A 24,928-nucleotide genomic window follows, 5' to 3' on the forward strand; every position below is an offset into this window, starting at 1 on the left:
AATTTTATAGATGTGATGCCAGCCACTCAGTTTCAGCAGGTATTTTTCAAAAACAGCTAGTTCTGCTGCAAAAAATATGAAAGCTGCATTTGGAGCTAGGCACCGACAGGACTGCCTGGTTGCCACTAAGCTTGCTTGGCTTGATACCTGGTAAGATAACATGCCGATACTGTCAAATGTGTATTAGTGAAGATAAGGCCCAAATTGTTGAGTAATAAATGTAGCTACTCATCTTTTACTTCCGATATCACTAAAATACCAGAGTTTGTAATGCTGTGTTTGCAAGCCAGATCACAGTCCTGGTGACCTAGACTGCTGAAGTGACTGACTACATAGAACGTGAACATGATCTGCAGTATTACAAACTCTTATAGAACAATGTTATGTTATGTTAACTGAGCTTAAATTGCGCGCAGCAGCCTCAGCGAAGAGGCGGCCCGGAACTGACAGCAGATAAACATGGGGGCTAAGAGACTGAACCAGTTGGCGCAAAAAACAGAACCAAGAGAAAAGGGAAGGGACTAAACAGATGGAAAAATGACGGCCAGGTGCACTTTTGAGTCATAATATGGGAACAAATCGGCACACTTGTAGATCTGACCAAGAAAGAAACCTGTGCAGTGCTAACTCTTATCAGACATGTGAGCTTCTCACTAAAGGTTAGGTGATTTTCCATGAGATGTACTGATGTAAAATAAGACTGTCACAGATACTGGGTAAGAGTGACCACCATTTTCCAAGGCACCTCCTAAACCATCTCAAAGACGACGATTATTACGCGATACCGTAGTACATATAAAGTCCACATTTGTAAAGCGCACAATCACCCGTAAGGGTCTCTAGGCGCTGGGGGGCCGTCGGGAAGATTAAGCGAGCTATTGCCCAGAGTCACATGGTGCTGGGCTGACCTGCCGCCGGAGCCGGGGATCGAACCGTGGTCCCCAGATTCCAGCGTCAGTCGCCCTGGCCGCGGCGCCACACCTCTTCTAGTACATATGCAAAAGAGCATTTGACATGCAGTCAAATCCTTAACCTCACCACACATATTCCACTTCTGGCAAACACTCAACAATGTTTCATTTATACTGTGCAGGTATTTGGTCACCCTAAATCCACGCATGGCCAGACTGCACCATTAACCTCCTGCCTAAGGTCGGTTCGGCTGGGAGAGGGACACCTTTTGCAGCAGAATAGACAATATATTGGTCAATACTTTCAGCTCTTGAGCTATACCTTCCTCCAGGGTACTACGCCCTACAGTGGATCTGTTGACAAGACTTTAACAAGGTGTGACACCGCCGGAAAGCACACAGTCATTGCATCGCGTATTAACGTGATGGTTTGTTCAGTATCGTAGCCAAAGATGTCACTGAGAATAAAAATGAAAATTATCCCGTCTTGGGTAACTGCTATTAACAATAAAAAACACAGACTGAAGTGATTTTCACATGATGGAAACTCACTGACTGGTGACCAAGTGTAAACTGGAGATTAGGCAGCAGTAATAGCCTTGAAGTCCTGTGCTGCAACAGAGTAGGCTGTGTGATCATCCGAGCAAGAAGGTAGAAGAAGGAAGTTCTTTTGCTCGGGGCATCAAGGAGCAGAGGTCATCAGCCCAGGCGGGTGCAACAAGCAAAGTCTGGACAAGGATTCCACCTGGGTGGAGCATAAGACACCCAACAGTGGCACCAAGGAATAATACTTACTGCACTGCGAGGCTTCAAAGCGTTCCAGTTATCACAAGAGTCAGAACAAGGAAGTGTGCTATAAACCGAAAGTCTTACAAAAAAACAGAAACTGACAATTTCCTAGCATTTTTCACTACTTTGTTCCTTGTACAGGTCCTCCGAATTTTATGGATTGGCCAAATGCTACTTCCTAAGACAGATACGTTTTAGGCTAAAAGGTGAGTTCTCTTTGTTCTGGGTCCTCCCTGTGAGTATAGAACGAATCTACCATAATTAGAAAGTAGATATATATTTAATGGAAAGAACTCCAAAAGTCTAAGCGCCCTCAAACATTTTGCTCTGACAAGGATTCATTTGAAAGCATAAACACAATATTCAGTACCTTTTAATAAGCTTTTGTATTTGTTGCGTCCTCATTATAAGCAACTCTTGTAACAGACTCAAAAACTGGTCACAATCTGTTAAATCTTAGAAATAACTTGTGGGATAACCTTTGATGGAAAGCATTCATTTGCAGATAAGGACGGTTCTTTCCGAACCAGGTTCACAGGCCGTCTGCACCTTTCTTCAGCTAAGCACATCGCACTGCTTAACAGAAAAAACTGGGTGTTTCAGTGATGAAACTTGTTGCTCTGCAGTGCTATATGGCGAAAACACACTTGTTTCATAAATCACTACTGGTCACCGTATTTTTGCAATTTTTGATGACAGCTGGGCAGCAGAATACAATCTGAAAATGGCATTTTAGAATCAGATATACACAGAGTTCGCAATCAATCTCGGATATGCCCCCAGTGTGGTATGAGTCCCGCGTTGTTCCTCCACATGACTTGGGATTGCGTCCGACTACAAATATACTGGTGGCAGTGTTGCATGTTCTGAGGGATAATGAGGGTCACTGTTGAGACATCTATTAAGCATTGTATTCTAGGTGTTCTCCCGGTTTCCATGCCTGGGACCCGTATGCGATACAAAATTGCCCTATGGGGTCTCGTGCAGGCTAAACGTCGAATTGCCATACACTGGACACACCCTTTTCCCCACCACCCCCTCCCCCGGCAGGATAAATGGAAGACTGACGTGTGAATGGGGTGTGGCTGAGGAGTGTCACCTGTGCTCCTTTTTAATGCATGAGAACGCAGAACGTGATCTAGAGGCTGGGGGGGGATGTTGGAGAATCGGCGGTCAGATGAATGTCTGGAAGTCGTGGCAACATTTTCGTCCCTAGCAGCAAACTCTACCCTGCCTAGGTTGACACCGCAGGATGGCCCCTTGATTGTATGATTGACACTGTGTGAAGTTTGAGAATGTGGGGTGTGCATACGAGGGACACGGCCCACAGCACCACTGACTGTAGTAGAGTTGATGACCCAAGACATGAGTCCAGAGGACCTGTATAAGACTAGGACATTTCCACCTGTGAGACATTATTGAGGACTAGATAACTCGTATACCTGCGTCAGCAAATGGGACTGTTCCAGACCAATACCCCACGCCTGCATTCTTGTTGTCCCTATATTTAGATGAGACAGTGGTCTGCCCCGGAAATTAGAAGAGGTAGACTTAAGTATATAGTTAGATCCAACTCTCTGATCGGGGACTCCATAGGGAAATAACACACAACTGCCTGTCAATGCCATGTTTTTTGTTCTGTTTTGCTTATTGTTGTCAATTTACCTGCATGGGAATTGAACCGCATGTTAAACATTAGGACATGTGATTTATACTGCTACTCCAGGACCGGAAGCATAGACACACCCTGGAGCCGTTGCGATTGGCTGAGCTAGTAGCCTGATGCTTGTTAATCCTTTTTACATTTTTCTCAATGCTTTATGACTATGAGAGTCCGCATGTACTGAGATTTTTGTACAATTCTGAATAAAAAGAGTTTAAAAAAAAGAGTTTGCCATCAATTTTATGACATAAAATAAAGGTTGCCCAACACGAAGATCACTGTGCATGAGTAAGCACAGATGACAGTCTTGGAATAATTTATATTACAGTTCACTGTAGTTTGAAAAAAATCCAAGATAGCTGCCTGTGCATGTGTAAGCACAGCACTTCCACAAAAAACTATGCCACATCAAAAAAGCACAGGTAAATCCAATAGCGCTGCACCTGCATTTAAAAGGGGAGACCAACTGGCATTGCTTGATGGTAGAGAGCAATACACCTTATATTTTCCAGCTTTTTAAGCTGTTGTAAGAAATTCATCTGTGAAAGTTAGTATAGCATGATGTTCACAGACAGAAATATATGTGATGTGTCACTAGCTCCTCTGAGCACCAGTGTTAAGTCCTAGGGAAACAGAAAGCCAATGGGAAGTCCTCAATTGAGTAACATGTTTGAACTTTCAAAGCCATTTATACACCATGATGGTTACATTGTGTGCTGCCTCAGACTACTTAGCTACTTATTTCAGGGATGATGGGGTACAGATTTGTTGCAGTGTAGTAAAGAGAGCACCAAAGAGCAAGAGACAGACTTAGATTCGTTCACCCAAAGTAAATCTGCAATTTGCTCTATTTACCTCATATGTTGTATCAAGGAATTGATATTTGCAACTGTGAAAACTCAATGTAAGTCAGAGGTACGCCTTTTAAATCCTTTTTGGCACCTATCTGCATTAAGGAGCCATTGAAAGAGTTTCCATATCCAATTTGGTGCCTGGGGAGATTACCAAGGTATTTCATCTGAGGTTAGAAGTGTATTCACTAGAAAAGGTTTTGGTTTCGTCAGTCACCAACAAAGGATCCTAAAATAGAAATGCTTCAACAAAAGCAGGATGCCTGCTGAACACAGCACTATATCTACAGACAGAGCGAAAGTGTGTTTTCCACTAGAAGCCGAGGGCAAACCACCCGCAGGGTCAATATACACTGAAAAAAGGCAAAGAATCAAAGTAAATTGGTGCTTATTCAAGTGCTGTACCAAACACAAAACTATGGATGAGAAGCAAAGAAGTGGACATTTCAGGGCTTACCGCAAACAAATATTTGCATTCCTTCCCAGAAGAGATCTTTATTGGGTAGCCCGAGTAACATGCCTTTGTGTCAGCAACTCTGTAGTCTAACATCTCAACAAGTAGCTTTCTGTGGACCAGAAATGCCAGAGCACAGCAAACAATATTTGGAAAGATTTAGCAAAGTTGGCAATACAAACATTCTTGCATCTTCTTCTTGGGTGACTGTATGTTAGATTCTAAAAAGCTTAGTGATTCAACAGTGTAATCCTGCAGGTGTGTCTTCCTGGGGGTGGAATCAGAGCAGGAACAATTAATACAGCAACTCATATGAGAGGTGGGAGGGCACAAATCTTCTTATTGAAGACGCCCCCAAGTTGGCACAATCCTTTCTCATATTACGATCAACAGAGAAGGTTGACTCCTTGTGGCACAATAACGACCCAGCACCAGCCCCTGCAGGGCCCTCCAAGAGCAATGCCATTTTCAGGTTTTTTGGAGGGGCTGTTAATTTATACCAGTGCTATTAATTGAATTTAAAGGTGAGTGGAAGATGTTACAGAATAAAAATAGAAATCTGTATGGGCATTCTGGACTGCAGCATAGTGTCGAATGCCATGACAATTTAATGACTCATATGATTCTTAGAGTACTGTTGTACAAAGTGAAGACCACAACACAGAGTTTGCTTCCCCACACAGATTGTAATCTATGGACCAACACAGATGAACATGCAATATTCCTCCTTGGACAAACGTGACCCAAAGATGGAGCGAACATTTCTTCCCTCAGACAGCCACCTGCTCAAAAAATAAAAGGCAGCAACTGGTCGCCTTTGCCAAGACTTTTCCCCCCCAGAAAAATGCACTCCACCCGGAACCTCCCTCCCCCAGGGACATACAATGTAAAACAGGGATCTTTAATTAAAGCACTGTTTTAGTCTTTCTCCTTTCCTACATCAATTGATCTGATTTACTTCCGCACAAAGATATAAACCAAAAAGGATTTTCGTTCTATAGTCTAGCCCACGACATAGAACGAGCTGGCACATAACATGGCTGTTTCACAGTCACTAAGTGCCGCATTAGAGACACTTTTCTCTGGTGCAAATATAGGGCAAACCTGTTTGTCCTGCTTGTGTAAAATGAATCAGGGGAAACCGGTTTATGCCCCAGCACAAACATTTGAAAATGCATTGTAACACCATTACTTAACACATACAGCAAACAGTTTTCTAAATTGTATTAAATGTGCCAGACATTTTAACGAAAAAACGACATCGCGTAAAAATTTTAAAAAATACACAGGAAACCGAGTTTGCAATGATTTTGCTATTTATGTAATTAATAACATTAAAGTGAGTTTGCATCATACACAGTTTATTCTTTCACAAAGAGAAACTAGAACACATGGATTATCTCCACTTATGTAAACACAGTAGAAATAACATGAAATCAGTTTATGCCACTGTTAGACCTGTCTGCTTCTGAGAGTCCCCTCACACTATGATTTATTTTGTTCCCCCGTGCCTCCTAAAATTTGTCGCTTTTTCTTTGTCTACCAGGACCTTTTTGTCTGTTGTCCCATGGGGCTAGATGCTCTTTGATGCACAGTTGCTCACCAAGTTCCGGGCACCTATGTACAAGGCGCCTGACGGAACCAATGGCATAACCAACTGGGGTTGTCAACCCTAAAATGGTGGACACCATTGTCCCCTATGAGAGTGACTCCCATTGGAGCCCCTCTGACCTCTGACCCTTTGAAGGTTTTGGCGCACTTTGTGTAACCTGCAAACCTGACAGGAATCCCCTCAGGAGTTACAAGTACACAAAATGGCTGCCTTAGGAAGCCCAGGACGGTGGCTCCTAATGACCAAAAAGATACCTTGAAAGGGCCATATCATTGACATAGCCAGGGAAGGTCCTAGAACCTTCTGGCTCGTGCTGGCATCCTAGGGCACTGGCTATAAAAGGCCCAGTCCCTGGCGGCCATGTTGGAGAAGAATGATCAAAGAACACCAGAAGAAGAGGACTTGACCCCAGATTGACACCTGCCCTGTTAACCCCCTGAGGCAGCTGATAGTTCAGGCAGAAGAGCAGCAGAGGTTGCTGGCGTGGACCCTGACTGGCGTTCCAGTCAGAAGCGTGAGCAGTGTCCTCTAGCCTTCAGCGCCTGGTCAGCGAGTGCCCAATTGCCCCTCAGAGACTTTGGCCATAGTTAGAGCCTCCCCGCCCCCCCAGTGGTGAGATCGCAACCGTAACTCTTAAAGTGCCACCTTCAAATTAAGTGCCTCCTGGCGGGCGTTCGGACGTCTCCGAACCCACCGCCGTCGACGCGCTGTTTGTGGATAGAAGGTGAGGTGCTGCGCTGGGGCGGGGAAAGGCTGGCCTTCATTGGGGCGAGATTACTGTCTCTGCCCTGCCCGAGTGACTTGGGAGCTGGTGTGTGGGCGGGAACCCCCCCGTGAGTGAGCTCGGAGGGAGGATCGCGGAGCCCCTGGAACCCCCCTTCGCCCTTGGGAGAAGTGCCATACTGACTGGAGCGCTTACCGGCGCCGCCGAAGTGAGGTGGGCCGTCTCTACCCCTGAAGTTGCCGCGTTGTTGTGGAACTGTGATGCGGTCTCATTTTGAACTGTGCGCGCAGGTGTTTTGGCCCCTCCGGCAGCCCGTTCGACGGTCCCAAGACTCGTGAACTGGAGCCGCCTTCGGAAACCCCGCCTGCGCTGACAGAAGCGCACAGACTCCTCCGGCAGCAGTAGCATTGAACCGGCTGACCGCGGAGTGTAATTGCCGTAGTCATTTTATGCCTTTATCTTCCAGATATACGCGCAATGAGTTGTGAGTGCAACTAAGGGATTATCACGCGTATCTTGTGCCCAGAGAGCCCGAACCCGTGAACACTTCAAAAACTGTAAGAGAACGCATTCCGCATTGAATGACAAACGTAATGTGGTTACCCTGAAAGTGATTAATTGGTGGCAGCGATACCAGAATGACCCTGTGATATTTATGTGAAACGATCAGTATCTAACCTGCTAGGAAACTGTCCAGTCATTGCTGATATTTATTCCAGTCATTGCTGATATTTATTCCAGTCATTGCTGATATTTATTCCAGTCATTGCTGATATTTATTCCAGTCATTGCTGATATTTATTCCAGTCATTGCTGATATTTATTCCAATGTATTGAATCCTGATATTTATCTAGTATATTTATTTATTAGACTCCAACTATTTATTCCTGAGAAACCAGTACACAGCTAATCAAACCCATGTAAGAAATGTGAATGTGATTACCTAAGTGAACTTCCTTCAAACCCAGAGAACTTTTACATAAACGAAACGTATTTTTCTATAACAGTGGTGTGGTGTCCTTTTTGTGTGGTGTGCAGGGAGTTATTATTGGGTCAGAGCCGGCTTAACACTACAGCCTTCACTTGCCTCGTCACTTGAGCCAAGCTACCCCCTTTGTGCTGGGCTTGCCCATCGCAGGTCCAACAGCCACATTTGCACAAGAGGAACAAATTATGTAAATTAGTTTGCCTTGTTCTTTTGGTTTTTGGTTTTGTATTTTTTTTTAGCTTCAGCTACTGTAATATGGCCCCAGATGTGATGGTAACATATGTGGGTAGCAGATGATTAAAGGTGTTTGGACAGTGGTGGAAGAGTGAGTGCATCATCCCTTTCCTGGAAAAGGTCTAACATGGAGCTATGTGCCTACTATAAATAAGCATGAGATTCTTTCGAAAGGCAAGTTGGTGAAGAACTGAGGCCCTTACAGGCAAGTGTGTACATAAGAAACTGTATTTACATCAGTACTGTCTCTTCTGACTCCATCTTGATCCATTAGAATTTACAACATTTTCGGCAAGAAAGCCACAAAATAGGTAACCAATTCAGAAACTCTGAAAAAATAAGGTGCCCAACATTTTTTTTCTGGAAGACTAGAGCCCACATGGCACCTTGTACTCTTTGGTAATTGGGTGAGCGTATTCCCAAGTTCTAAAAAGAAAATCAGCATTCCTATGAAGGAGGCCTCTTTGTATTGTATAGTTTTGAAAATGTTTTATATAGCGTCCTCTACGAGGCATTAAAGTGCTGAAATTCGGGGGTACACTACTCCAGAACCCAAGGTCTTTTTGAAAGTATTTATTGTTGGTTACTGGGATTAGTTTTGTACTCTTAAGGAAACCATTCCATGCATTTATGTTTGCATGTGGTAGATTAAATCAATATGATCTTTAGTGGGGAGGGAGAGTTTGTGAATTTATACTAATAGAACCCTCTTAAAAAGGTAACGAAAAGCTTCTCATTGGGCTAGAAAAGGTGACCTATCACCAGATGACTTGCTCTCTACTGTTAGTTGTCTTTCTCGTCTCTAATAATCAGATCTACAGATGGATGGTAGGAAATTCATTTCCCAATCTGTAAGTGAATCACAAGTGCTAACACCTTTACTGGTGTACATTTGGTTAGCAGGCTCACAAGTCACTGAACAGCAGAAGGTAACATTTATGTGACCGCTAGTAGTCCGCAGGCTCTCACATATTATCCACCTGAGTACTGGTGGGAGCTTGAGCTGCATCTATAGCCATTACATAAAAGCATTGCAGAGCCTGTGCCATTCTTTTGGGCGTCATTCTCTGTCATGCGCCTCCCCCGAACACACCTGCAGCCAGTCCCCTACCTAAGCTGGAACCAGTCAGTGTTTTTTTTCCTTTACCGATGGCCGAGTGGTTATGCAGTGGGTGTTGAAAAGGAGAAACATTTGAGAGACGGGCAATAAGTAGAATAAGAGCTATCTTGAAGGCAATATTCTCCCAAAGCTTTCTTATCATACACCTCCTGCAACATAATCTTTCACTTAGACTAATCAATTACCAAACTACTTCATGCATTTGAGCCCTTCGCGCCTCATGCAGACAAACTATCAATTGATAAAATACAACCAAGCAATCATCGAATTATCACACACACCCTATTCTTCCCTACTCACAAAATACATATTGAGCCACCACAGCATCCACAGGTTACCCCTGTACACTTCCTGTTCTAGTAGCAGAAACCATTCCTCTACACAGTTCCCTCATGAGCCATCAGCCTGCCCTAGTGGGAAATAGAAGGATGGTTAAATCCAGGCCAACAATGGACTGATTCTTGAACCCAGCTGGTAGTGCCCAAATGGCCATGGCTACAACTTCCCTTGATACTATCTCCTTTTATCTGAAATATAAACATTGTCCCTCAGTTAAAAATAAACACTAAAACTATGAGGCTAACATTTCGGTAATATAAGATTAGGGGCCTACTGCTGAAATAAAATTGGATGGAACAGAGTAAAAAATATGCTTAACAACTAGGAACAAAGGAAAATACATTTCAAACAAAGTCAAAAGTTAATGCCTTTAAACTCACATTTCAATAATAATCTGGTCACTATTTTAATTTCGGTAACTGTCTACCTTTTCACTAGATCTCTTTCAGTATTCCAGCAGTAGAAAAAAGTTATGCTCTGTGGGACATGGTTCTGTGACCTTGTGCACATGGGTGGTCTGACACCATCAGTGTCAACTGGGGACTTTCACACTGATGTCCTTGGCCTGATCTGCATTTGATCTCAAACCTGAGCGCCAAAAACACCATTTTCTCCCTTGATCTTGAAGATGATGAAGCAGAGTGAGTAATCGATGGCTTACTCAGGGAGGCGGGGTAAAACACTCAGTGTAACATTCATAGCATGTAATAAATCAATAATAAACCACTGGTTTATCTTTATCTAAAGAAAGTACCTAATTCGTATATCAGCATGATGATGTACATATAATGAGGAGTAATCAAAGTGGGGACAAGGGGCTTTTAGGCAGGTCCATAATAAATGCCCTACGGGAAGTCTAGAAAAAAGAATGATGCTGTTCCTCTGAAGTGAGAGTCAGGTGAAGGAAATATAGACCAACTTGACCAGAGTGGTTCAAAGTTGGGAATCCATTTCATTGGATTATAATGCCCTCACACACCATGTTGGGTGTCATGCTTTATCATTGGGCTGCTCCTCGTCGGGTCGGCGGTGCAATACCCAACGGGCTCCCTTTAGTAGGGGCACTTTAGCGGAGATCTTTTTCCAACAGCCGTTTGGGTGAAGTGGGGGTGAAGGGTCTAGTGTGTAATGATGAATGTGTGTTTCAAGTGATTCTAAAATAGGGTTGGGAGTACCTATGACAACAACTTTCATCAAGGGGTCTCCTACCCTAAGTAAAAACAAAAGATATAAGGCGCTAGGCTGAGGTTATGTCTCAGGGTATTGCGCTCTTATATGTGATAGGTCAACATGTTTCTCACCAATTGAATAATCTGCGAATGATTTGTCAGGACAGAACAAGGGGATATACTATCTACAACTAAAAACTCAAATGTTGTTGTGGCTGCACACTCACATCAACCATACGACTAACTAGTCATATACCTGGTAGTACTGGAACTACCCCCAACTGTGGACTAACCAAGCTTCACAGTACCCGGTAGGTTGAAACACGAGGAGTTCCTCATGTATTGTGTGCCTGTAGCACGTAGCTTTGCGACCTACCCACTTCTACCCTGGTCCTCCTCTTTCCTTTCACAATATCTTGTTACATTACAAAGGCATTCAGAATGTTTTGGGGTCTACCCACAATCTACATTCCTATTCTCACAGGCTCTTTACCTCCTACCTTGTGTGAATCACTCTTACACAGAAGAGCCAAAATGGATTGCTGTGTACCTATAGTAACTCATTCACACACACTCCATGCCCACATGGCCACACATCTATAACACATTCAAATGCCATCGAGGCCCCACAAGGAAGGAGCGTAGGACTCCGCTAACATGGGGTGGCAGAACCCTTTCTGTAGCAGGAGACACCAGAAGACCACTCTAACCTTGCAGTTAACAGGGAAAAGCCCTGTTCCCAGTACCACAATAGTCTGCTTTCATTGCTGACCGCTTTTCCCAGGCCTGAGACACGGAAGTAGTCATTCCCAACTAAAAGAGATGTGCCCTTGGAGTGCGCCTCCAGACTTCCAGCCCAATTTCGGATAACCGAATACCAGTTGTGTAAAATAACGCACATGCACAATTCATGCCTGCACATAATTCAGCCAGGAAAATATGGAGCGAAATGCACAGATAAACAAGCATTGGCATAGCCAATAGGTCTCGCCTTTGGGCCCTTATAAGTGTTTTCAGCCATGCAACTGGTGATGTTGTTGCACCAAGGATATTGTGTTAGATAACTAAACACTTATAAGGTCCCAAATGCAAGACCTATTTGCTATGCCATTTCTTTTTTTTTAATGAGTTAATGTGTTTTTTTGAGCTTTTAAGGCAACAAATTTGTACTTGTGTTAATTTTTGCATTTCATGCTTAAATATAGTGCTTAGTGCTGGTTTTGCATAATTTTGGGGAATCTTTGCATAACTTCACAAAAGCAGATGACACAAATTTCGTACATCTCACATTTTTATGGTGGCTCCTTGCAATGCTCACCATTTTAATGCTGTTCAAATAACACTACCCCTAAACCAGCATTGGGTTACCTGCATTTAAGCACTAGAATTCCACGTACACTATGATGAGCTGAACTCACATCTGTCCTCAAGTGAAATTCACTCACCCACTCACTCCCCAAGAGGCTCTTCTGCCAGCTGAATATGCATTGCAATAATTACCGATTTCCACTGTGCCACTGCAATGAAAGGCCTGTAACAGCGCAGCGCCATGACACAAGTAGACCAATTCTTAAAGAGTGAAACCAGGGATACGCGAAGTACACAACAGGCTATAATTCAAGTCTGGGGTGCACTCACATGAAATCGGGGTGCATGGCAACTGCGCTCCTAACTGACTGAACGTCAGAAAAGTGGACGCTACGGCCAAACAGTTGCAGCGGTGGAGCACGGATGTGTGATACCAGCCAGTAAAAGCGCCAAGTGCTTGAAAGGTGCAATGCGGCATGCGCCACAGGGGCTCGCTGAGGATCTTAACTCGATCGTAAAATTCACTCGGATGTGAACTGAAAGTTTAAAATGCACTCAAGTGAAATGACTACACTGCCGACTGATTTGCGTGTAGGGGCCATCGTGCCATTAGGCTGTTGCAGTGTTGGTGTGATAAGGTTGGGGAGCCACGCAGTTAAAGTGCCAAGTGCTTGAAAAGTGCAACAGGGATGTCCTAAGGGAGGCGGTGTGTGAGCAACTCTGCATCTTTGTTCTGGAACTTTCCGAAAATGCAAAGGCACCATCCAAAATACCATACCCTGTGCATTCACTCCTGGGCGAAGCCACTCCCGAGGCCAGTGAAAGCAGCTGCGCGAGTGTGTGAAATCTGACAGATTGCACACTGCGCGCTGCTGCTCGTAACCGCAAGCCGTAGACCTTTTCAAACGCACGAGCGTGTGAAAAGGCCAGAGGGATTCCAAAAGGTTGTTTTCCTAAAGCAGCGCATGCACGCTGCTCTAGGCTCGACCTAAAAACGGTTGTAAAGATGGATGGAAGATCTGCTTTATTCAGCTACGCCAACCCCCATTCCACGGGTTACCCTTCATTACGAATTGTGGTATATTTATTCATTTATTTATAAATTTATAGCAGTTTGTTGTGCTGCAAAAGAAGTTTGCTACGCACACCTTTTGAGGGAGGATCAATTTAATGTAGATAGTTTTTCTCTCCTTTTCGAGAGGCAGAAATAAGGGATAGATTTACGAATAAACACATATTGTAAGCAATACTGAGAAGGAACAAGTAAATTGTACTATAGATTTCTTGCCCTTTGCATGCAGCTAATTCCATTAAAAACCCTTTTAGCCTAAGCCATACACATATAATGACATATGTAGAGCTTATTGATTAACTTCCTGGGCAATGCAAACAATCTTACACAGCAAACCTACAACTTTGCAGTTTGTGCACCAAGATTTCCTCGCATTGCTCCCATTTTGCTCAGGTTTTCTATTAAATGATAGTTGAACAGCACTGTATGTGTGACTAAATAAACTAAACATAGAAGTCTTTCTCTAAACACTGTAAATGCCAAGCCCATTTAACTGCTAAGGCGAGCTGCTTCACCGGAGTCCGTTCAAAGAAGGGTTTGGCGTGAGCAGCATGACAACCTCCATCGAGTTGCAAGCTTCAGTAGGTAATACATGACCTCTGATCTATGGTCATATGGGGTGGGGCGTGGCAAGGGAGCAAGAAGGCGCACGGTCTATAAACAGCGCGCATCTGCGGTTACAAAGATTGAGCCATGTTTATTTTCGGTACATTCAAAGAGGCGACAGGGAACGGGTCGGATTCTAGCGTCTCCAGAGGTGGAACTCCGACACCGCACTTTTCGTGCAGTGCTGTACTACCTCAAGAGACCCCACTCTGCTCGCTCAAACATCTGGAGAAGCCCACTGACAAAGCAAGCTGCCCTCACTCACAGATGTTCAGTCATTTGTACCAGTATCTCCCCCATCAGCAACACACGCGGAGATACTAGTCGGTCGTAGGCAGCCCCCAGCAGGTGGCTGGGCCAGTGCGGTGGAGGCTGAGTGGGTGAACATCAGTGACAAAGCAGCGACAGCTGCGGCAAGACACCAGCTGGCAGGGCTGGGCTAGAAATGGAGCGCCCCGGAGGACAGCAGGGCAGAGGCCTTTTGGTCGAGTGCACGGTGAGGGACAGTCACTGGACACTGCTTCCTTCCACAGTAACCATGTGAGGCCTTCACAGCATCCTAAAACGCCCAGCTCGACCAGACCGCACAGCCTCCCTCGATGCCAAGCAAATGCCATTCCCTCCTACCAGTGAAGTAGGTCAGCTACTGAACCCATTGGGCACGAGGTGGGTCACGCCTTCTCCACCCCACAAGCAAGGCCAGCGAGGGGAGGGCCCACTCCCGACCTCTGAGCAATACAGGACACGGAGGTTTAGAAGGCGTTCGGTGCAACACACTCTCCCATCGCCAAGGCCATGGTCACCGTCTATTGACAATATCTGTGTCTGGAATTTGTGACACTCACTAGTCCTGGCCAGACGAACTCGGGGGGGGGGGGGGGGGGGGGGGGGGGGGTAATTGTATCACACTTTCCCGAAAGGAATGTCTACGAGTCGACAGCCGTGTATGCATGAAATTTGTTCTACTTTCGTTTTACAAGTTTTTTCTGTGCAAAAAATTCCAATGGGAATTCTTTCCTCTCAAGCACACACCTGAGAGGGGTTGGCTAAGGCGCTCGACCTCGGACCTGGGGATCTGGGTTCGAGTCTCGGTAACGACGCCAAAAACCTCCTGTGATTCTGGGCAAATCACTTAATCTCCCCGTGCCCAAAATGAAAGTGTGTCCTCATGTAACGTAACTGGTGCTATGTAAAGCGCTCTGATACCTGATTTGGTTCGGGTCTAGTTCGCGCTATATAAAACTCTGCGAAAAAAAACAAAAAAAAACAAACAAACATTTGCAATGCGATAGGTCTCGCATTTACGTGAGTTTGAGCTATTGGCAAGGCCTTTTATTTACGTTTTTAAAACAAAAACATAAATAAAAGTAATTGTTATTTACAATGCCAATAGCTCAAACTCGCGTAAATGCGAGACTTATTGCATTGCAATGCTTGTTTTTGGTAGGCACATGGAGATTAAGTGATTTGCCCAGAATCACAGGATGTTGTGCGTACCTGCAGAGACTCGAACCCAGTTCCCCAGCTCCGCGGTCGACCGCACTAGCCGTTAGGCAGAGGTAGCATCCACAACCAATGTTGATAAAAAAGAATTGGGTAGATGTTGGCACCTCTCTCTGAAAAGCCACACTGTGATATAAATAGTGCATTAAAAAGTTTTTTCACTCCACGTCATGTAATCTACCTTGGCCGAATAAATGCAATCCATCCGAAGACTCCAATGTGCTCCCACACTAGATTCCTACCTACTGTCCAACGGAGGATATTTTAAAATAAAAATGAATTACCGTGGTTTACCTCGAGTCCCACTTTTATCATGTATGTGTCTACAACAGGGAACTCCGTTTGTCCCAAGGAGCCATCCGAGTCTCATACTCTGTCTCTCCACAGCCTAAGTGCCACAGTGTTGTTTAGTGGACTGTCTCTCCGCTTTCATACACAACTCAGTGACAATTCATAATACCGGGGCCACACAATACCAGCCTATCTGGGCAGAAGAGGAACCAGAATGGCCATGAGTTCTTCCTGTGATACACTGCATGGCACAACCACTGCACAGAGGGCCCGGATATCATGAGGGGGTTGTAAACTTGCCTACACATCATGTAAGGAGGCCGGGCCCAGGTTGGAAATCCTGCTTTCTCCCCAGACAAGTGATGTGTGACGAGGGGGAAAGCGAGGCGAGTCACTGTTTAGAGGTGGAATGTCCTTTACCGGAGCCACCGCTGCCCGTCCCCGTTATTTATCCTTAGTGTAGGCCCTGACAGACTGTTGGTGGAAGGTGTGCTGCTATCTTTGGTGAATAGGACATGTTACAACGCAAGTGCTACAATGCGTGTCATTAGAACACATTTTTTACAGCACAAAATCCATTACAACGCATGTCGCTACAACGTATGTCATTACAACGCATAATCCATTACAACGCATAATCCACTACAACGCATAATCCACTACAACGCATAATCCACTACAATGCAATTACTATTCCAACTTCGCTGGGGCGTTACTTTGGCGAATGAGTTGTAATGGATTATGCGTTGTAATGGATTTCGAGCTGTAAAAATCTGTTGTAATGACATGCGTTGTAACGCGTGCGTTGCAAACAATGTTTCCCATCTTTGGACCGACTGTGGCTGGTCTCATGCCATAGCCTTGGATTCTCACCTGGGTTGTTGCTTGTGAAAGAAATTCCTTGCAGACGGAGTTTGGAGGGCACCCAAAGATGTGACTTTCTGTGTTTTTTACCTTCTCTAGCATGTAGTCAACTTGGTGGCCAAAGAGATGCTCTCGATCGAACATGAGGTTGAAGAGATGCTGCTGGACCCTAGGTTTGAGCCCAGAGAGGCGAAGACAGGTGTATCGTCAGGAGAGGACTCTGGTGTTGATGCCCCTGTGGGTTGCGTCCGCAGTGTCAAGTGTGAAATGAATGTTGGTGTTCAAACACCATCTATTCCCCTTCATCTGGCAGGTATTGGACAAGTGCCTACTGTTCCTTTCTATGAGACCTGTCATACCTGGAGAGGAGTCTTACCGAACTGGCTATGCGCCAGTGGGACTGGCAGTACCTTACTTACATACTGACCGTTATGCCGACCGGCATAACGGGAAATAACAAAGGACCTCCTCTTCTGTCTGCATGTATGTATGCCAATGAGTGGTACAGTACAGAAAGTATACAGTGATGTTCAGTGTGTGTATTCTGCATACATGCACTGGGTGTATGTGTACCTGAGAATGCTACAATACATAGCAGACTATGGGTTCCATTTTGGGAGACTCTGGTCTGCATGCTGAAACATGGAGTGTCCCCCTAGACAAATCTGTGCATTGCTTCATTCATGTAAGCTGGGTTGGGCACACACTGGAGAGTGGAGAGTCAGGCTCACCCTGCACACTTCACATGGTGCTTTTTGACTCAGTGAGAAGTCACAAGGGAGGGGTCTCAACATATCCCAGGAAGGATATGAGAATCATAAAGAGTAGGGCTGTGGCCCTGGGCTAATATTATGATACACATATCACTGTGGATGACATCCAGGTATGAACTCTAGTCCCTTCCGTGGACTGTGTTGTGGGGCCATCTGCTTTGGAGTTAATCCTGCTGTGACAGACTGCTTTCAATTAGAAGAAAAGAGCAGAGGATTGGGCACTTCAAAAGAAGCAGATCCCCAACATAAAACTTTGAAGCCCCAGAATTGATTTAAGAGGGGAAATTGAGACTCCAAAAATTGTCATCTGCCAAGAAGCCAGATGGGCTGTGTGTTGAGGGGAAGCTTGGCAATATCTCTGCCTGTGATCAGGACTGGGGGCCAAGGCCGGCTAGTCACCCTGCTGGGTGAGGGAAAACCACCCAGGGAATCCAAGACCACCAGCCCTGGGGCACCAGCACCTGCCTGCTCCCAAGACCAGTGTACCTTATGAAGAAGAGGGCAGCATTGGATGGAGAGAGCTCCAGTGGAGAGCTGTGTAGAGTAGACTCCCTCTGTGAGGAGATGGTTGCTGCCACCTCAGGTCACTGTCCATGTGCAAAACAAAGTCAGAAACCCTTGAATGCCAGAGAAGGGATGGCGTGAACTGAGTTGCATGATCGCTGCATCAATTGGGATGGAGCCTATGCATAGTGGGATAACGGTGACCCCACTTGGCTGGAGGGGTAGCCATGAGGACACTGCTGTCGCCGGAGTGCAGTAGTGGGTCACAGCACAGTATGCTAGGAGGGGCCGCCATCAAGATCTTCACAGCCAATTGGGCTGGAGACTGTGTAGTATCAGGATACGGTGACCCAATATGCAGAGGGGCGTCACTGGCACCAGTAAGTCGTGAGACACTGTTGGAGTCGTCGCCAAGATAACTGATGCTGCTGTGGACCCTTTGCAACTGCCCAAGACAAAGGATGTGCACCAGATGTTGTGTATCATCTCCCCCTAGCCCCCTCGTGGGAGAAACCAGAGACTTACCCGGTGAAAAGGAGCCATACAGAACCTGACCGCGAGTCATACTCGCAAATTGCGGAGTCTAACCAACTTGAGGCTGTGCGCAACAAACCCACCTGATTTCGGGCCAGTCCCCACCAGGGGAACTTGCTGCTAATTAGTGCTGTGGAGCTGGAACACTATTGACTAAGAATAGAGTCAGAGTGGACTCTAAAAACTCTGACTACAAGTGGGCATACCCTGGATGTTGTCAATAGTGAATTGGGGAATAACCAATATCGCGAGGAGGAAGTAGGGCAGCAAATGGCCAAGGAAACACTAGTGCCCTGACCTCAGGGGGACTGTGTAGTTTGTGAACGTGGTATCTTTCCCTTATGTGGGTAGCGTTAGAAATGAAGTACTTCTCTTTTTTCATAAAAGCAAGTATTTGGCTGGACACTGATTTATTCCGGCTGCGGCACACATTTTGAGTTGTGAGCCTGTGTTCACTCCTCTGTATCCAATCATCCCCCCTCTCCCCATGGGACTGCTCAACCATGTTACTACAGAGTCAAGTGCAAAAATAGTACTTGGCCCAGTGGTTCAGAATCCAAAGTAGGTCAGGCCCTGGAACATAAGGAGTAAAAGGCCTCAATCCCCACCATTGGAACAAGTAACCTCTGCTTGCCCCATGGCCCTTTGAAAGGGGTTCTGACAGTCTGCCTTGGGCACATTTCTATGTGGTGCCCCAGCTATGGTCCAGGGCCTTTATTTCTGTTTCAATTAGTTCGCATCCAGGTATTCTTTGGCCTCCATCTCTTCCTATTCCCTTGTGGGGTCTAGGGGAGAGCTGATATTGTGATGAGTCATGTTCTCTTCTGATGGTCTGTCCTATCCATCTCCAACTTTTTCTCATAATGATGGTGTCCATGCTCTCTTGATAGTATCTAGTGAGCAGTTCCAGGTTGGAGATGGTTTGGGGCCAGAAAATGCACACGATTCTTGTGAGGTTACTGGTGTGGAAGGCGGACAGTTTGGTGATGTCAGCCACTACCAAACTGTCAGCTGCTACTATCAGTATCCTCTTCCCCACAGCATTGAGTCTTTTACTCTCCTCATCAGGAGGAGGGATGTTGCCCGTGACTTAGGCAGAGGCTCTTTTGTGCCCGGTGTAGAACATTAGGGAATCTGGTAGGACCAGGCCCCTGACGTGTAGAGAATTTCTGGGTGATGGCCTTTATTTATTTTTTCCTCTACTCTGGGTGCTACCATCCTAGCCTTTACAGGTTCCTTGACATTTTCTGGGACAGATTTGATCATGCCTTTCAGTATGGGTAAAATCTGGACTGTGCATTCAGACTTGGAAAGAGTCTCCACTAGGATGTTCTCTTCCACTTGAAAGACATGCATGTCCACTTTAAGATGCGCAGCAGCACTTCGGATTCCCTCTAGATAGACCATAGTTTAATCAAGTGGGATTGCCCTAACTGGGTAGTTGTCCAAGTCAGGAGCCGAGGGAAGGGGAGGGGATGTGCAGGGTGATGTGGCAAGGAGAATCAACACTGTAGTCCTTCGAGAAGCCATCGGTGGGACCGGTGTCTAAGGGTTGGTCATATAGATTGATGTGGTCATATGGACTGCCTGGATCAGAAAAGGTGAGTGGGCGCCCCTCAAGCGACTCTAGTGGTGAAAGAGGAGGTGGTGTGCATGATGGTGGAAGTGACGGAGTTGGTGGCAGAGGTGTGGAAGGTGGAGGAAGCAGAGATGGAACATATGGGGGAGGGTTTGTGTCCCTTTCCCAGTGTTTCTTTCGAGTCAGCTCCTAGGGGTCTTCCGAGGAGGGTTTCTCTTGAAAGGCAAGCATTTTATTGCCAGGGAGCGCTCTGACAGCTTCTGCAGAGATTATTTTGCTCAACCATTTCTATTGACAAAATAACTAAAGAGACACTTCTGTCTGGCATCAAGATGCTCCTGAGTCATTGTAGAAGAGGTATTTCCAGTTCCTGGGATCTGGCTTTCAACAAAGCTTTCAGTGTCGATGGTTCCTTTGGCATTGGCTTCCATGGTGCCTTCGACTTCAGGTGTGGGCGGGGATGCTCAGCACTGCTGAATAAAGTAGGGCTCGATGGTCGGCAAGGTTTGGCAGCCTTTGGTGGAAACTTGCATGACTGAAGCTTTCTACCAGTGTTAGCCAGAGGTCGAAGGTGGCGGAGACTCTGGAGGTGGCAGCTTTTTATGTCCATCCTCAGGGCTTGATGTCCGACTCCCATGGGATCAGTGATCTACCTCAGTATGTCATACTTCTTGTGTCTCGCATGGGTCTCAGAGATAGGTGTTGTTCTTACAACCCTCGCTGTCTCTTTGTGTAAGGGCCATCTGTTTACAGTGCCGCTAGACTTGCTCTTCTTCCTGGTTCTCTGGAGACGCTCAAGAAAACAATATCTGCGCAGGATGATGGCTGCGTTACCAGGATACAAGATGGACCTTTGTCATCACCTACTGCAGCACTGAAGGGATCTTCCCTGGCAATGAAGTCTGCAATTCTCTGAGGATGTCTGATGGAACATTTTGTGGTGTGCCCAACAACTCTCTCTGTGGTACATTAGGGTTTTCTATGAGAGAAGGAGAGGCAGAACTCAAGGATGTGTTGTGGTCAGGGGAGAGATGCTGTGGTGATCCTTCCAATGGCACTAAAAGAAATGATGGAATGGCACCTGTGGAAAAATGGAAGGGTGTCCGTTAGATCAGCCTCTTCTGGCCTGCGTTCTCCGGTGTCAATGGTCAAAGAAGGAAGCGTGGTTCCAGAAAGGCATGGGGAGGCCTCAGGCTTCAACTGCGCAGGCCTGGAAAATATGAAAGAAACAGAACTAGCTCAGAGACCTCTCAGGGTGCGTCCGACCCAGATGACAGAAAAAAAAACAATTAGAGCCAGAGTTGGTGCCCATATGCATTCCTGACCAAAAACATAAGTCACAGCACATCTCTTGACTAAAAAAAAACTTCGTAAAAGAAGAAAAACTTGAAATGTCCTAGCTCAAACACTAGAAGGCAGGAGGATGTAGGGCATGTATATCTACTGCTACACATGCCACGAACATGGCTATTTTGCATGTGCTCTTTATGAGGTCTGTAGTTGTCTCAAACAGCGCAGATCTTTGAGGCGCGTAGTAGAGTGTGCTTCCCATTTTGCAGGAAGTATAACAAAAAGGCAACACTGAGACGACAAGACGATTCCTGCAAACAGCTGTGATTGGGACAATAAGAACTACAATCATTAAAAAGAGTTAAGACTCGGGATGAAAGCCAAAGCTGGAGCGCTTCCCAGATGAATTCTATAAAAAACACCGTTTGGGCATTTATTTGGCTTCCCTGCATTAAAACATGATCACCTTTGGCCTCCAACGTGGCTCTGCTTAGGCCTACATAAAGCAGCCTTGGTGACTGGCGTTGGTCCAGCCTGACAATATACAAAGCATTCTGTTAAGTTTGCTGCACTTTCATTTTTGTAATTTTCCACCTGGACCTCACTGCACCTTCCCAGGCCACTTCTGCGGCTCCTAACGTAGTCTGTTGTAATTCATTGTAAGAAATGTTGCTCACTGCATCTCGGGGACATAGGGAAGGCAAGGAGTCAAGATTTACAACTGGAGGATGGTGTAGTGTTAGAAGCTGGGAAAGAGGTAACATGTAAATACCAGACTATAAATTGATTACCCAATCAGTGATGGGACTTTATCCAAGAATCAGACTTTTATTTAGGTAATATTCAAGCAAAATGTGATAACATCACAGTTAAATAGGTTTATACCCAGCAGGGAGTATCTGCCGTGTCTCAGTAGTAGTAACATAGTTAGGCAGGGCACTTAGAATAGGCCATAAGAGCACATGCATGTTCAGCGTTTCTACCTATGGCCTACATGCTGTGTCCTGGGCTGCGCGATCAGTTCAGAATGGTCTGAGAGCATATCTTCCAGTCTCCTTGAGTGCCCACAGCTTCTACATGACTCCTCAGTTGCAAACTCAGCAGTCAAGCACTAGATGTCAGTCACCGGGGGCTCATTGAAAGTGTTGGAATAGGATGTTCACTACAAAACCCAGAAACCATGTTGGCAAGACGGGTAGGTAAGATATAGACAATATAGTATACACAAGGAGGGTGACAGAGTGTATTGAGACCTTCGAATTTTTATCGGACACCGGGGAAAGCATGAGGATGGCCACTAGCACCTTTGACAAGGAGACAAGGGGAATTCGACTGCAAGGGAGAAAAATAGCACCTCACACAACCTAGCATACGTTGCTTGTGCCAGAGGTTTTTGAAGTGCACCCTCACTGCTCCTGGTCTCAGGCAAAAGAAATAAAGGCACCGGCTCTAACGAGAGAGACTGAGAAAGATGTGCACAGTCAGGTTGTAAGGAGATAGCATGCCGAGACATTCTTTGAGACAAGTTAAGGAAGGATATCAGTTCCCACAGTAGTCTACTTCATTCTTCTTCTGGCCTAGTAACAGTAGGCCTTCTTCCTCAGTTCTAGGGTTCATCCCAGACTTGTAAAGGAAAGCAGCAGGGAAGCCCTGCTCATGACCCAAACTTTCCTTCTGTAGTGGTGCATAGAGCACCCTAAGAAGCAGAAAAGTGAACTGATAATCTGTTCACAGGGCCAGCTCATATATAAAGTTAGCGTGTGCTCATGACAGACCAACCAGTCTCTTGGGCCCTGAGCAGCACTTGAACATTTGAAGGGAATAAACTAAAATCAAGTGTAGCTTTCCAGGAACATGGTCGAATTCCATGGAAACTCATAACAGTGTCTTGAAATCCAATATGGTGGACAAAATCCAGTAATTCTTGTACGTGACATGTATTTGCTCCAGACTGTCCTCAAGGAGAAGAATGAATAGCACAAGGAAATCTAGAGGGCAGAGCAAATAAATAGATAAATACTATTACTGTCGAAATTTGCAATCCACCTTCCTGGGACAGCACACCAAGTGTCCCACCCGAATTGGATGCTGTATCCCATCATGCATGCCAACATCATGTTATAATGTTATTTTAACACTGGGGAGTATGTGGTCCGAATCCTGACAGGCTTCCCAGATGTACCAGAGAAGGACAGCAGGCTATGCCCAACCTAACATCTGGTAAAAAGGAATGACCCCAATAACTAAAGAAACCCTGCCACAACCCCCAGCTATATAATGGCCACCGGGACAGCAGTCACTCAGGAGAAAAGGAGGTTCACTTTGGGTGATCTGCCATGTACAACCAGATGGAGCTCTGCATCTGCTGAAAGAACAGCAGTGTTACTTACATATAGTAGAGCAACTGGCAGGGAACTTTTGAAATGGGTTTTATGAGCAAGAAAACATTTTTTGGTCAGCCAATAAATTATGAAATGTGGAGGACTACAGTAAAGGGTAACTGCCCCAGGGACCTTCAGGCTTACACACCTAAAACAAGCTTTGGAACACGAAATTTCCCTGTGTGTATCTTTCCAAAGTTGCCCGAGAAGTAAACCCGGAAAGAGCACACAGTAGGAAGTAGATCTGAGAAGTGCATGTGGAATATACATTTATGCGACTTGTACATTACATCACTTAAACAAAACTGTTTATGTAAAAAAAAAAAAGCATCACAAAAATGAATTCATGAGTGTAAAACATTTTCTACATTGTTTATGTCAGACATGAATTCTTAAGCATAAAAAAACAAGCATTTACAATGCAATAGTTTCGCCTTTGGAAAAGTTAGAGCTATTGGCATTGTAAATGACACATTTTGTATTTATGTCTTGGTTTTGAAAACAGATAAATAAATGGCATTGTCATTTACATTGCCATTAGCTTAATCTCTCGCAAATGTGAGACCTATTGTACCCTACGGACGAGCTCAGCAGACAGCAATTACTACCACACACACACACACACACACCCAGAGCCACACACACACACACACACACACACACCCAGAGCCAGAGCCAGAGCCACACACACACACACACACCCAGAGCCACACACACACACCCAGAGCCACACACACACCCACACACCCAGAGCCACACACACACCCACACCCACACACCCAGAGCCACACACACACCCACACACCCAGAGCCACACACACACCCACACACCCAGAGCCACACACACACCCACACTAAAAGCCACACACACCCACACCCAGAGCCACACACACACCCAGAGCTACACACACACCCAGAGCCACACACACACACCCAGAGCCACACACACCCAGAGCCACACACCCAGAGCCACACACACACACCCAGATCCACACACACACCCACACACCCAGAGCCACACACACACACCCAGAGCCCCACACACACACCCAGAGCCACACACACCCTCTCCCCCCACCTCAGCTACCGATCCCGAAATTAGAGGAACCGTTTGGAACCACGTGTCCTGGAGGCGACAGGAAAAGTGGTGTTTATCTGATATTCCAGTATTGATTGAAATAGGTTTCCAGATTTCATCCCTATCTCGCCATACCAGTGTAATCTCACCGGTGACTAACAGCGCCTCAAGAAAGCCTACTGCCACCCAAGGCCGTCACTCCCGGCAAGCCTCATCCCAGCATATCCTCCTCTCCTGACAAGGGAATAGTGAAAAACATCTTCTGTGTATCGTGCAGCGGTACATCTGGT

General features: G+C 45.7%; 1 protein-coding gene across 1 annotated transcript in view; it reads right to left on the minus strand.

Moving 5' to 3' along the window:
- STX8 (syntaxin 8) overlaps nt 1-24,928 on the minus strand; it is a 1,335,619-nt gene that overhangs the window by 945,170 nt on the left and 365,521 nt on the right. The window lies entirely within an intron of this gene.

The sequence above is a fragment of the Lissotriton helveticus genome, chromosome 7 (genome assembly GCF_964261635.1).
Source record: "Lissotriton helveticus chromosome 7, aLisHel1.1, whole genome shotgun sequence".
NCBI lineage: Eukaryota > Metazoa > Chordata > Amphibia > Caudata > Salamandridae > Lissotriton > Lissotriton helveticus.